Raw genomic sequence first — 15226 nt, 5'->3', positions numbered from 1 at the left:
TGCTGTCAAAATTCTTCATCAGTAGAGGAGCTACTGTCAGAGGGCTGCTCTTCGGAGGAGTTATCCAAAGACACCGTTTGCTGTCCCAAAATGCATTGGTATGCAATACGTGCCATGGCCTGCTGCGCTTTCACTTTGTGGAGTTGTTTCTTTAGAACACAAAGTAGCCCCTCACGTCCTCTCTCCGTCAACGCCTCGGTACTGCCTGAGAATGTATGACATCAAATAAATAAATCATCAAATAAGCTAAATGTTATTGCCAGACCAAAACACTACCAACAACAATAATCATTTATTGTACTAACTTTGTCCAGTGATGCCTTCAGAAAGCTGGGAGGACAGGTGATCAATCTTTCCTGCCACGCTCCTCATGTACTCCCAGTGCTGTTTGACTTCATGAACCAGAATAACAGCTTCTTCTTTCAGTCTGGTCAGCAGCATTACCTTGTCGTAAACCTTTTTTTTCTGTACCATATCACCATGACCTGTGTAGTGGAACATTTTATTATTATCATCCTTATTATTATCCTTATTATATCTTTCATATGTTTAAACCAAATGCTTCTTATTTCCTCTTGTTGTGCTTTTACCATTATTATTCTATTATATTCTCTTATGAGTTTCCCAGTCTCTGCAAGGCCACAGCTGTTTCAGCAGACTGTGAGACTCATACACAGTCAGACACATCACGAACTTCCCTGCTCTGAGAACCGTTATGCTATCTACTCAAGGCCACTGGGTGTCTCATAACAATCTCCCCGTGTGAACAGGGGAGTTATAATATTCCCACTCTTTCCTTATATAATCTCTGCTTTTTCATTGTCCTGCGCACTCTCGCGCAGACTATTTTATACTCTGTGCGACTTGTGACATATTTATATTATTGTATCGTGTATTTGAAGCTTCAAATAAATAACCAAAAGACAGCTTTGCTTGATTCACCATTTATTTGTATTGTTCATTTGACTTGTACTCTCCAGCGCTGTGTTGGGCCCTAGATTTCCATAACAAATGGCGTTGTCGGCAGGATCTCTGTATGTTTGATCGGGGAAACCTCTGGACGCTGGTGGCTGCTAGCTCCGGGATCTTGGATCCTCCTCTACCCCGACATAAAACGTACGGGACGAGGGGACCAGCGTGAGGGGTGGAACCGATTGACTTCACGAGATCCAACGAACTCAAAGGGCTTTCAATACTCGGTGAGATGTGCAAAGTCTAAATTGTTTAAAGTTAAACGTAATTAAAACTCCATGACATCAGGAGAGGGACTGCTCGAAAACAGAGATATTTGGCATATCTAGCATCGACGGATGAAAAATAGTGTTTTGGTGACACGGAGTGTTTTGGTGACACTTTAATAGTGTTTTGGTGACACTTTAAAAGACTTTGCTATGGGGGCAAAGCAGGGGAGGGGGTATGTACAGCCTCCTGAGGGTCCGATAGTTGATGTCATGCGAGCAAAATATGGTGAAGAAAGTCTGGCTAAATTAAATATATGGACGGAAATGTTCGGATTTCCTAAGGGAGGTTCTTTGAGTAAATTAAAAATCAAAAACCTAAGAGATAAATTACAAGAGTATGGAGATGGGATGAAAAAGAAGAGTACAATTAAAGTAAAAGACTTGGAAAAACTGGACACTCATAGAAAGTGTTTATAATACTGGGGAGTAAAAAAAAAGGCAGTTGGCCTTGGGGATTAAATAAAATATTAAGGTTGAAAATGAATGTGAAGAAAAGAAATACATTATTTCCAAAAGACATGTAAACCCCAGACATCTCTGTGTCCTTCCATTGCAGGCCTGAATGACCTCTCCTCGACTGGGTATCCCTTCCCTCCTCCGGCGTACAACCCTGGCAATCTGGTTGGAACACCTCAACCACCTCCACTACAAGCCCCAGCCATGCAGTCAGCGTCAACTCCAAGCTCGACAACAGCGGGATAAACAAACCCGATGCCCTAGGAGACCAAGCAGGTGTTTGGGAAACAAACCTCAGTAATGCCTTTCTCAACGGACTCACAGACACAGCGCAAGCTAAACAAAATGCTGGACGCTCACAATACCGAGGGAGAGGCAGAGGAGGTTTTCAGAGGCAGAGGACAAGAAGCAAGACGTTCATTTGAAGAAAGATGTTTCCAAGTGTGGAAGTGTTGAACATTGGATTATGGGACTGCTCACAGAACACTGGAGTGGAGGCAGAGGGGGACAGCAGGGAAGGGGCCCAATCGAGCGAGATGGAAATTCAGCAAGCAGCATCTAACCAGGGAAGTGACACACACACACACACGCATCATACATGCTATTGAGAAATTAGAAGAATTAGAGGACATGTCTGTAATTAAAAAGGGTACATATTTGAAATATGACAGTGAATGTTTGCGTTAAGAAATGTCCCACACATTTTTGGTTGATTCTGGGGCTACACATTCTGTGGTAAAAAAGGGTAGATTTGCCTGAATGCAAATTTAGTGATAGATTTATTCATGTGCTGGGTTTATGAAAAGGAGAAGTTTCTGTACCACTTCAGAGTGGAGATAACGGTGTTGACAGTAATCCATTTCCCACATCAGTAAAAAACAGTTATTTTATCATCTGTCTGCCCAATACATTTACTGGGCAGAGATCTGGTTCTCCGGTTCGGCTTGGACCTCATTTTTCCACAAATGAGGGTCTTAAAGTCCGACAGCCATCTCCTACGATGGTTCAAAAAGTGTCATTTGATGATAAAGAACTGGTGAATGTGTATCAATGGGCTGCTGACATATCCTGATTTTCAGGAGTTGTTGCATTTGACTGGTCAACGTGGTTTTCCACCTGCTGTGTGGAAACTTCTCATTTTGCATTGTACTGCTAACGTGGTTGAAAGATCCGCGTAACTGCTATGATGAGAGTTTTACTGTTAGAATGTGCGAATGATGAGCTCATGTTTAAAAATGTATTGGAATTCGCTGGGTAGCACTATCTCTGTTAGACTCACACACACACACAAGACACAACCAGCTGTGTCAAATCCCAGGGGCGGTCCACACATTTCACTAGCCAGGGGGCCCCACTGATAGATGGAGGGATTTGGGTCCAATCGTTAAAGATTGGGAGTCAGTCACTGATTGGGCACCTACACACACAGAATATGTCATGTACTCTATGTCACGTGACGTGTATCAAAGGAAAATGTGCACGAACGTAGCCGTTCTGCGCACATTGCTGTTGGTTGAGGATAAGGTAATTCTCATATCTCTGAGCTTCCTGCCGCGCTTTCAGATGTGCCATACTCACTCTGGGCAGCTCACAGATATGACGTAGGGTTAATGTCCACGTTCACGTACCGTACTCATTGAAACGTGAAGCTGTTGATGGCCAGTGTTTACCTCTCTGCTTAAACAAGGGGTCATTATTCCGTGTAACGATTCCAGTGTTTCCTGTCAAAAAGATCAGAGACAAACCTCCTGACGAGTGGAGATTTGTCCAGGATTTACGATGTAAATGCAGCTGTGCATGCACGCTCGTCCGGAATTCTTATCTGATTACTCCAAAAGTTCCAGCCTCTGCAACATATTTACTGCCATAGATGTCTCAAATGTTTTTTTTCCAGTGTTCCGGTACACAAAGACAGTACATTTTTGTTCACATTTGAATATAATGGTAAACCTTACACATTCACACGTTTGTGTTAAGGCTAAATGTTAAAAAAGTCACTAAGCAACAGATGATGTCATTCTTGCGTATGTGTTCATAACACACGGCTGTTGTTATGCTTGCTGTGACGTTACATTAGTCCGTTCTCTGCTTGTAATTATGCCGTTACAAGCTTCAAAGTTGTATTTATCATCTGAATTTGCCGAAACAAGTTTAATATTCTGAAAGCCAATACTTTGAAGATGTATAAGTGAGGTGTCTTGAGTAGTCAAAATTACCTACAAATCATTGTACACACGTGTACATATTATTCTATTTTTATGCAGCTCTGTGTGATTTTGTAGCTACAATTCAGACTAATACACTACCAGAAGTGGAATAAGTACTCAGATATTGTAGTGAAATTAGAAGTACTCAGATATTGTACTTGAGTAAAGGAATAAGTACTCAGATCTTGTACTTGAGTAAAAGTAGAAATACCAGAGTGTTACAGTAACAGTCCTGCATTCAAAATGTTCTTCAAGTAAAAGTAGAAAAGTATTATAAAAATATAGTGAAAGTAAAGACAGTAAAAGTAGTCGTTGTGCAGATTGGTCCATTTCAGAATAATATATATGATATGTTTTATAATGATTGATCATGAAAGTGTTCTCAAAGCTGGTGAAGGTGCAGCTACTTTGAATGGCTTTTTATTCTGCAGGGTAGCTGGTGGATTTACTCCAGGTGGAACTAAAGTCTGATTCAACACTTGATTATATTTCACATCATTCATCCACATCTGTGAAGTAACTAAAGGTATTACATACATGTAGTGAAGGAAAAGTACACCATGTACCTATGACTTATGTTCACTTCCAACCTAAAAGTACCTCAAAAATAGTAATCAATAATGTATTGAAAAGTTATTTGCTGATTGGTTTTTATATCGGCTCAGCCAGGTTATATGGGAGGCCCAGTCTACGTACACTCTAACAACAAATGCCTTGGCTTAACAAAGAAAATCAAGGCAATAGGTTGCATCGATGGTTATTGAGTTAAGACAACTTCTATTGAAATGTTGTTAAAGCAACAAAGTTATTTGGGTTAGGGGAGAAGGCTTTTCCTCTACAATCAGAGGTGTTTTCAATTACCACTCACTTAATAATTGGTAGCATAAACACAAGTTTTTAAGTTGATTACTCCAAAGTTCCAACTTGTTTTACCGTATTATTTAAATATAATCTTAAATTGTATGTACTTAATTACCACATGTTGAACATGAACACATGTTTTTAAGTTGACAACTATTTATAAATTAAGTTGCTCCAAATAATATTGTATTCAATAGGGTTTTTCTCTTAGCTTTTTCATGTTTTTGCCTTTAAAGAAAGAAATTAATTGATTCCACAACAAAAATATTAGGCAATTCATTTTTTATTTTTTTTATTTTTTTGAACTGCAGGTGTTTATTTCAACACATGATGTTTCAAAAGGAGAGACTTCATTTAGTTTGAATATTGCCTGAAGACAGTTGACGTAATTTCCATTGTGTGCACACCTAGACCGGACTTAAAGACAGACAGGTTTTTATTGTTTGGACTTAAAAGACGTTCCTCTGACCAACGCTGACCTCATTTTGTATGTTGATGGGTCTGCCTCTCGCGACCAAGGGGGCACTAATTTATTTGTTTGTTTTTTTTTTGTTTTTTTTCCTGTTGTTTCAGATTCTGCTGTTCTCCGTTCTGGACCGCTTCCATGCCACCTCTCAGCACAGGCAGCAGAGCTCATCGCACTAACTGAAGCCTGCACGTTTGCAGAAGGCAAAACCGTGACTATTTACACTGACTCACGATATGCTTTCGGGGTAGTACACGATTTTGGGGCTATTTGGAAGTGTAGACAATTTCTTAAATCTGATGGCAAACCAGTACTTAACCATGTGCTGGTTGCAGGCTTACTAGACACCATTCTGCTCCCATCTGAGGTTGCAGTCTGTAAATGTGCCGCACACGCAAGCAGTACAGACCCAGTTTCCCTAGGAAATGCGTCTGCTGACTCAGCCGCAAAGGCCTGATTCCTCTCGCACCTCACGCACACTCATTTGTTAAAATCCCTGTCTCCTCCTTTACTGACAAAATGTCATCACTGACTTCCATGCAGCAGCTAGCTACGCCAGTTGAGAAGGCTCAATGGAAGGCTGCTGGGGCTGTTTTTGACCTAAAATCCAGCATCTGGGTTGGCCCAAATACATTTTTTCCCTCATTTCGCTAAATTGACACATGGGTGGGATCATGTGTCAAAAGGGGGGATGTTAGAGTCTATAAATCAGGAGTGGTTCACAAGGGGGTTCACAGTAACAGCTCAAAAGCACTGTGAAGAATGCTAATCTGCATTATGCAAAATTACAAACTAGCAAAATGCTGTGCAGACACAGGTCTGTCATGGACACAAGCTCTGCCCATTGTGCTGATGTACATGAGGATGCGGAAAAGAACACGGAGTCAACTCAGCCCATTTGAAATCCTATGCTAATCCAGATGGGACTCAAGGCTCCAGGATGTCCTCCTCCCTCCACAACTTTGTGTGAGGATGCTATGTTGTCATATTGTGTTAACCTATCATCCACTTTAGCGACTGCCACTGGTCCACTTCACCATCTCCAACCCGGCGACTTCGTGCTGGTCAAGGATTTCCGGAGAAAGAGCTGGAAATCCAATCGTTGGCAGGTCCCTACCAGGTGCTTCTCGTCACCCAGACAGCGGTCAAGGTCGCCGAGAGAGCTACATGGGTCCACGCCAGCCACTGCAAGGTCGTAGTCACAGGAAAGGAGAAACGATAGAAACAGATGACAACAAGTGACATGTCCAAGTCACCAACAGATGACAACAAGTGACGTGCCCAAGTCACCAACAGATGACAACAAGTGACGTGTCCGAGTCACCAACAGAGATGACAACAAGTGACGTGTCCGAGTCACCAACAGATGACAGCAAGTGACGTGTCCTAGTCACCACCAGCACCACACTTGCACTACATACACCAAAACACACTACACACAAGGTGTCACGAGCGAGTGCCAGCTGAGCGGTTCCATATGCTCTCTGGTTCCTCGTTTGTGTTATCAGTGTGCGAAGTCTGACGGTCCGTGTCACGAAATCGACCGAGAGAATACACTCACACACTCCATGGAACATTTCCCCCTCGTGATGAGGGCTCGCCTGGAGAGACGACAACGCAACCGTGAGCAATGTGAATGCTACTGGAGAGCCTGGACACTCATAGAATGGTTCCTCTGCATACTTGCCATGATAGTTGTGTTAGGACTAGTCCTATATTTTATGTATCCTTTTCAGCACACAGCATGTCAGCCAAAATCGAGGTATCTAAGAGGTACATGGGGAAAGCAGGGCGAACCACATTTATTTTATTTTGTTGTCTGTATGTATGTATCCGGCGCCGACCCGTGTGGCACATTTTACATAGACATCGCGCCCAAAACTCAGACCCGGAAAAACGTAAGCAACCTTTGACGCCACTATTGACATCCATAGGTACATCTACATTTAATCTATACATAGGCGATAACGACCATAGCAACATTGATGTGGGTCAGACCAGTAGTGGGATCACCGGTAACGTCTGGTGGCACACTCTGAGATCATTCTTGCAGGCCGCAGGACAACATGGGTCATGTTATGCATGCACTCTTTTCCCCCAGGACTCATCAATGTCCGTGCCAGTTCGTCCGCGCTCTCTGACCCAGGTTGAACACCTCTGCGCGTTTATGGCTCTGACGAGGCCCATCAAGGGTGAAGACAGCGTAACCGAGTGGCGTTATGCTAGGCAGCTTCCCCCACCATGCAGCAATCGGTCTGACTCCTCTTTGCGTGCATCCACGCTTGATACCACATACGCAAAGTACCAACCTGTCAGCCATGTGCACCCCAGTCATTTGAGAGGGATGAAACACAACCTCTGCATCCAGAGAGTTTACCACAAAACGTCTCTTACACCACCTTATTTTTTCCTAGGCACTACTACTGGTTGTACTCGCATCCTACGGAACACATGCGGTGACGGTGCTTACAAAATCTCGTATTGTCACATATCTGGTGCCCCTGAGAGAATACTTTCTAACGTAGCATTCCCTGATGTTAAACATATTTCCCTCCAACTGGCCTGGCCCAGTGATGCTGGGTTTAGCGCGCCAGAAGATTACGTTTGGTTGTGCGGCAACAAGCTCTATCAAGTTCTGGCTCCCCTTTGGATAGGGACATGCACTCTAGTGGATTTGAATCCAGCAGTCACTGTACTCACGTCCTTAATGCACACGACACATCATTACCCAGAGTTCCAACACCCCGACCACCACAAGGTAAAAAGAGATATGACGTCCGCTGTCAGCTAAATTCATGGGTGGCCTGTTCCCATGGTGGGGTACAGCAAACAATGCCCATAAAATAGATACCTTACACGTCCGGCTAGAGAATCTGACTTATGAGACGACTCAAGGCTTCCAGGCTTTGACCCCATTCATAATAGCCTCTAGGAACATGCTCATGCAGCATCAATTCGCTCTTGACCTTTTGTTCGCCTCAAAGGGTGGCCTGTGTCATGTGATCGGTGACTCCTGTTGCACTTACATTCCCGACGCCACCAAGAACATCACTGACACCGTGCTGCATCTTAACAACCTGTTAGCTTTCGTTCAGTATACTACTATTCCATTACAAGACAATCCTTTGCGCCACAGTGAGATAGATCAGCTAGAATCAGAAGAGTCTGATTCCGATTTATCAATATAATCATGTGTGTATCTCCTCTTTTATGCTTACATTATATTGGAGTCTGTCCTCCACAAAAACAGCCAGTTTTCTATGATATATTTGTGATGTGTTTACTTAAACCAGCGATGGAGTGTATTCATTGATGTGTTATATCAGTCTATCCTATCATTTGTTTTTTCTATTGATCAAGTATGATCAAAAGGGGGGAATGTAGTGGAACATTTTATTATTATCATCCTTATTATTATCCTTATTATATCTTTCATATGTTTAAACCAAATGCTTCTTATTTCCTCTTGTTGTGCTTTTACCATTATTATTCTATTATATTCTCTTATGAGTTTCCCAGTCTCTGCAAGGCCACAGCTGTTTCAGCAGACTGGGAGACTCATACACAGTCAGACACATCACGAACTTCCCTGCTCTGAGAACCGTTATGCTATCTACTCAAGGCCACTGGGTGTCTCATAACAATCTCCCCGTGTGAACAGGGGAGTTATAATATTCCCACTCTTTCCTTATATAATCTCTGCTTTTTCATTGTCCTGCGCACTCTCGCGCAGACTATTTTATACTCTGTGCGACTTGTGACATATTTATATTATTGTATCGTGTATTTGAAGCTTCAAATAAATAACCAAAAGACAGCTTTGCTTGATTCACCATTTATTTGTATTGTTCATTTGACTTGTACTCTCCAGCGCTGTGTTGGGCCCTAGATTTCCATAACACCTGCAAAGTACATCAAAGCATTATCAATTATCTTACATTGGAAATATTACAATTACAACTCCTGGTCCTCACTTTCAAAGCCCTCCACCATCTGCCCCCCCCCCCCTACCTCTCTGACCCACTATAGAAAATAAATGTATTATTATTATTTAACATAAGCACAGAAATACATCATGCATATGTGCCAGATTTAGCCTGGCAGGTTTATGGTATTAAATATATATGCACAGACAAAAGCATTTTAAAAGATATAAAGTCTGCACATTTAATCATGAATTTCTAATATTTAGTTGTTACAATGATAATATGAATTATACCATAACCACTGTTTGCAATTTTGTTTTATTTTGTTGTCGTCCTACACACCAGTTTCCAATATTATAATTTGACTAATTGATTGCTTCTGGTTCAATCAACAGCTTAAGGCAAGTTTGAAGAACAACTTGAAAACATTGAAAATACCTAAATTATCTTGCAGAGTTTTCAAATGCACAAAATACACCAAATAAATGTATACACATGGTTTTTCTTACATTCCCATTTCCAGGAGTAGTTGTCCTCAGCCAAGAGCTCGTTAGGAGGAGGGAGTTTGTCCGCTTCCCCGGCAACAGCATTGTGTCCAGTGATGGCATCTTCCAAGGCTTTCTTCTCTTCGACAATCTTTTTTCGGAGTTTGTGTCTCCGCTTATTGCCACCTGCCAGAATTTGAACCAACATTTTGTTTTACTTTAATCTTAATTACACACCAACATGTTTCAATAGATCAGCTATTGTTTACCATCTATGAAATATTAGTGAATACATTTGTTTCCATATCTAGGCGTGCGTATACTTAGAACAGAGGGACAGAATTTATCATTTATTTATTCATTTTTATGGCATTTTACGCCTTTATCTGACAGTAAGAGAAAGGATATTTGGGAGGGAAAAATAGGGCAAGGGTTGCCAGCAAATGGTCCAGCCGGCTGAGAAATGATTGGAGATTCGCTCCTCAATGCATTTGCATAGAAGTGGTAACAGATGACCCCAATTAATCTATACCTTAGTTGTTTTTAAGCAGCAACTCCATTGTTTACAACATCAATGGGACTATACAAATTCACTATAGTCACTGGACATTTATTTTTTATATGACAATAAAATAAACAATATTCCCATTGCTGTAGATCAGTCATTCATCCTATTCTCTGGAGACCTCCTTCCAATGATGGGTGTTACTAGCATCGAGGTACCCCTGATGGAAGAGGAGGGGCTGGTTTGCCTTAGGAGGCATAAGGCAATCAATTCTCACCAGACTGGCGATACAGCTGATATTTTCGCTGCTTGATGCTCAGATACAGTCCTTCAATGGTCTTCTGCAGGTCATTTTGAATGGGTGTTCCTTGTGAAGAGAAGTATAACAATTATTTCACATAAAACTCTAATTAAACCCTTTCACGGCCATATAGCCTACAACAGAATAGAGAAAAATATGCTTTTTTTTATTGTGCAAGAAATTATTTTTTCACAGTACCTGTAGTCCACTGCTGAACATCAGATACCCACTGCTGTACTTGGTTGTCCTGTAGTGACAATTCAGCGGTGAGTTTCTCCAGATCCTCTGTTCCTTCTGTAATCCTTTGCACCGTCTGTCAAAACAAATAAAGCAACAAAATGTTGACCAACATTAAAAAAAAAAAGAGTTTTAAATTAACATATTTGTGTAGTCGGTACCTTCATGTATCTTTTAGCCAATGTTTGCTCAAGGTTTGCTGCCTTTCGCTTGTTCCAGCCACTTGCTTGGATTGTAAGCATATCCGTGCGAACTGAAGACAGAATTTATGTTAGGCCAGGAAACCAAAAATACAATAATTGAGTTTGCATGAAAAATACTTACCAGCTTTTGACATGTACTTCGAACATATGGCTGCTCGAGAGAGGAAGCTGTTCACCTGTTCAACCTCCTCCCCTATTGTATTCCCTGCTCCTTTTTGATTCCGTCCTCCCCATCGCAACTGTAAACACATTTAGACGACGGTTACCATTTGGATAACAGAAAAATTAAGAAAATGAGTAATGTTGTCTTCTGCCAATTATTGTATTTACCTCACACAACCATGAATGTGCTTTGGCATGCATGATGGACAGAAATGGACGCATGTTCAAAAGGTTTTGCAGCTCTGGACAGTGGCTCGCAACCCTCTGCAGATATGGCCAGTATTTGCAGACCACATCAGAGCAAAAAAACTGTACATTCCGTGAAGAAAGCTGTTTCTGCAGATATAAAGGATATGCAAAAATTTCTCCACGGAACATATTCAATCCCTTAAGCAAGAATCCATGACGGCAGACAGCAACCTCCACGCCTTCCTCATCTAGATTGCTGGCAGACTTGTTGGCAGTCTCTCGGGCAGCCGACCACTGACCGGAACCACATCTTCCTTTTGCAGGATTCTAAAACAGATGAAAGAATATAGAGACATATAGACAGGAGACTGGAAGTATGCTGAAGACATTGCCTACACAATGGGGACATCATATTAATACACAACAAAGGCGAGAAGCATGCTACAAGTGTTCATTACACTTACAAATGCATGTCTTAAAATATGGGGAATGTAAAATAACTTTACGTGTCTTGTTGTCCCATGGATGTAATCGACAAAGGATGACACTTCAGCATCCTTGGCTAAAAACACTCCGTCGAAAAATCTACAAGGTCTTAAAGAAGAAATGTTTTATTATTGTAGAAAAGTACCATAAAAGGCACTCTAAAATTTGGCTCTTAAAGCGGTAGAGTTTACGGTTCCCATCGACTGCGACAGCCAACATAGAGGGTGTGCATGAAGGGCACTGAAAATGCTGCACCTGAGACAGCCTTTCGACCTCAAAGTTGGCATAGGTCCATTCCAGAAAGGACTTCTGCAGTGTGTCGCCACATATATTACCACTCTAAAAGCAAATAGAAAGGATTTTTTTTTTTTATTAAAATCATACAAATATATTTTGAACTTACGCAACTACAATTTAAATTGTACAGTTACTTCCATCTTGTACTCACCCGACCGAAGTACGATGTTCGAGCATGCTGACAAAAGCTTGCCGTGACATTCCAGGAGCAGTGATCTTGAGATCTTCGTAGGTAGTGAACAAATCCACTGCGTACAAGGTCTCAAAATTGACAGTGGCTGGCCAATAGCCACTTTCAACCAGATCACCCATGCCTATCGACCACGTCTTTCCACAGGTGCAGTTTATTTGTGGAAGGAACAGATTGTATCGCCCTGAAATGTAAAGATACAAATCATTACTATGATACAGTATCAACTACAAACATTTTTTGTTTCATACATTTCTTTGATTTAATTGGTGAGTTTAAATTAAGTGTGACAAAGAGCTAAAATGCATTTGAATCCCTGGCTCAAAAGCGGAATACATAACAGCAAAAAAAACAAATAGAAAAGTCTTGAAATGTTCTTACCATTAATTCCAATCAAAATGATTTCCTTTCCTGCGGAAACACTTGTTTGCCCAGTAGCACAATCGCAGCAGGGATGCATTATAGGTATGAAGCATTCTAGGAAAAAACAATTGAAATAGTCAATTAGATTCATAGGTCATTTATTATTAGCGTCTTTTGATCAAATACATCTTTCCCCAGGAAGTTTTTTTGAACCTAATTTACTAATTGTAGTATATCATATAATATAATCGATATCATGTAAAAGTTGTGTGTGATTTGTAGTTTAAAAAGTACCTCTTTCATGATATGAGAACTTTCCTCCCTCATCTTCCGTGATGTGAGTGGATGGTGACAGTGGCCTTAAGAACCCTTCTACCATAGAAGATCTGTTGTGGAGTACACTCGATTGGTGTATGGCAACATCACAGGCAGTGCAGGAAAGAAGTCTTGGCAAACAATCTTGACATGTGACGACTGCAACCTTTTGTCGACAGCGTTGGCAAACCCCCTCTTTAGGTTTCTCAGAAGATAACATCTGATTAACCATAAAAGGCCTTAACAACGTCCACTTTTCCAAGGAGGATGCTTGTCGTTTCTTCCACTGTGAGGAGAGAGGTTCTTCACTCGGAAGTCCTAGAAGTTCTTGTACCTCTTGTAGGAGGTTGTCTTAAAAATGAAGTAGAAAAAGTACATATATAAAGCAAGGGTCAATCTAGCTAACCACTACATGATAAGTGGGGAAACAATCATTAAGTGTAGGAAAAACATACCTAAGCTTTGGATGGTCCCAGTCTCGCTCTCTTGACCACTAGTAGACGGAGTACATACAAGATCTACACTTCTTGAAGCACCTGCAAAATTGTGATGATGCATTTAATAACTTCCTTGAAGAATATGTGAATGTATTGATCTACAATTAATTGATGTAAACAACAAACAAAACAAAAACAAGTGGCCGAACTCCGCTTCGGTTTCTCTCCAGTTCGCCTCCTTTTTGGCATTTGTTGACCGTCATGGTCCTCTTCAAGCCAAACCATTGTCCTTGTTTGCGACCCTCCTGCTGTTGGTTTACTTTGATCCTCCTTTAAAATCATTATCAGGACACAGAACATATTTCCTTAAAACGTCAATCACCACCTACACATTATGATAATCTGATAAAACTTCACTATCATTGCATCATACTGTAACGTTCCACAATAGGAGTCGGAAACAGGGCTCAACTTATTAGTTTTAATAACTCCTTTGATAGCATACATATATAGGTTCATCGGTCACAGGTTCTACATCACACAGTACTCATTTCTTTTTTGTAAAGCACTTTGAATTACCCTGCGTCGAAAAGTGCTATATAAATAAACTTGCCTTGCCTTGCCTTGCCTTACTCCACTCCCTCACTCACACACCAGTAGGGTCAACGTCACACACTCTCCAGCCCTCCCCCCTCTGCTCCCCCAACTACCACACCGGCCAGCATTACTGTGCAGCTCTGTGATTGGCAGATAGACGGAGGATGCTTGAGTGACACACACAGCACCCTATACCGAGGCCGTTTCTCAATATTGAGTAAACCTGCTGCAGAGCAACTATTTCAAGTATACTACGTCATCGAGTGGCGCCGAAGGACTGTTTAAATGCATGTTAAATGCCCAGCATTCTGCGCCACTCTATGACGTAGTATACTTGAAATAGTGGCTCTGCAGTATAAACGGCCCGGGTCGCTACACTACCTTCGGTCAAAAAATATATAGAACTGTGCTTACATTATAGGCCATGCTATTTATAGCTAAAGAGTACGAACAATTATGGAAGAATGTCGAACGAAGCTAATGTTATCAGTGTTTCACACGTGCTAACCAATGCTAACGTTAGCTCTTCACTCGAGCGTTCACATTTCGGCGATACCTTGAAAATAAACTTACCACACAGTCATCCAAGAGCACATCAGCAAGAAATATGGCGTCATTTTCTTCCAGTGGATTCATTGTGCAAATCAGAATGTATATGACGACTTTCCAATTGAACTGCTAATGTCGCTTCTGAGACTTTCTGCCTATTTAAAGAACTTCCTAAAACAGGCTGAAACCGGTATTGTAGCATGCCCGTCCCTCTGCCAATCACAGAGCTACACAGTAATGCTGGCCACATAGATGTGCGGGCCTGTGGTTGTGGGGGAGCAGAGGGGGGAGGGCTGGAGAGTGTGTGACGTTGACCCTGTTGTGTGACGTTAAACCTGCGACCTGTAACCTGTGACCTCTGAACCTGTATGCTACCAAATTAGCTATTAAACCTAAGAACTTGAGGCCTGTTTTCGACTCCTATTGTGGAATATTACACTATTATGACTTCCGGGTTCACAGGAAATGACAGGCCTGTAGCGTTGCCATTAAGTACACAACAAATACCTGCGCATTACGAACATGGATGTACAGTTCCTTATCCGTTAGCGTAGCTAGCTAGCACCAGATGCTAACACTAACAATACACGTAAGGTCTCGCTCGGGCCACACTTAAAATACGTTAAATGTACACAATTTCCTGAGGCATTTTTGTTAAACTGCTACGTTCGAGTTGTGCGCTAACAGCAATATAAATAAATGAGGGCAAAGACGTTATAATATTACAATTTCAGAGCATACACTGATAGCAGC

This window comes from Pseudochaenichthys georgianus, unplaced genomic scaffold (genome assembly GCF_902827115.2).
Source record: "Pseudochaenichthys georgianus unplaced genomic scaffold, fPseGeo1.2 scaffold_466_arrow_ctg1, whole genome shotgun sequence".
Lineage (NCBI taxonomy): Eukaryota > Metazoa > Chordata > Actinopteri > Perciformes > Channichthyidae > Pseudochaenichthys > Pseudochaenichthys georgianus.
This window is presented reverse-complemented; position numbering follows the sequence as displayed.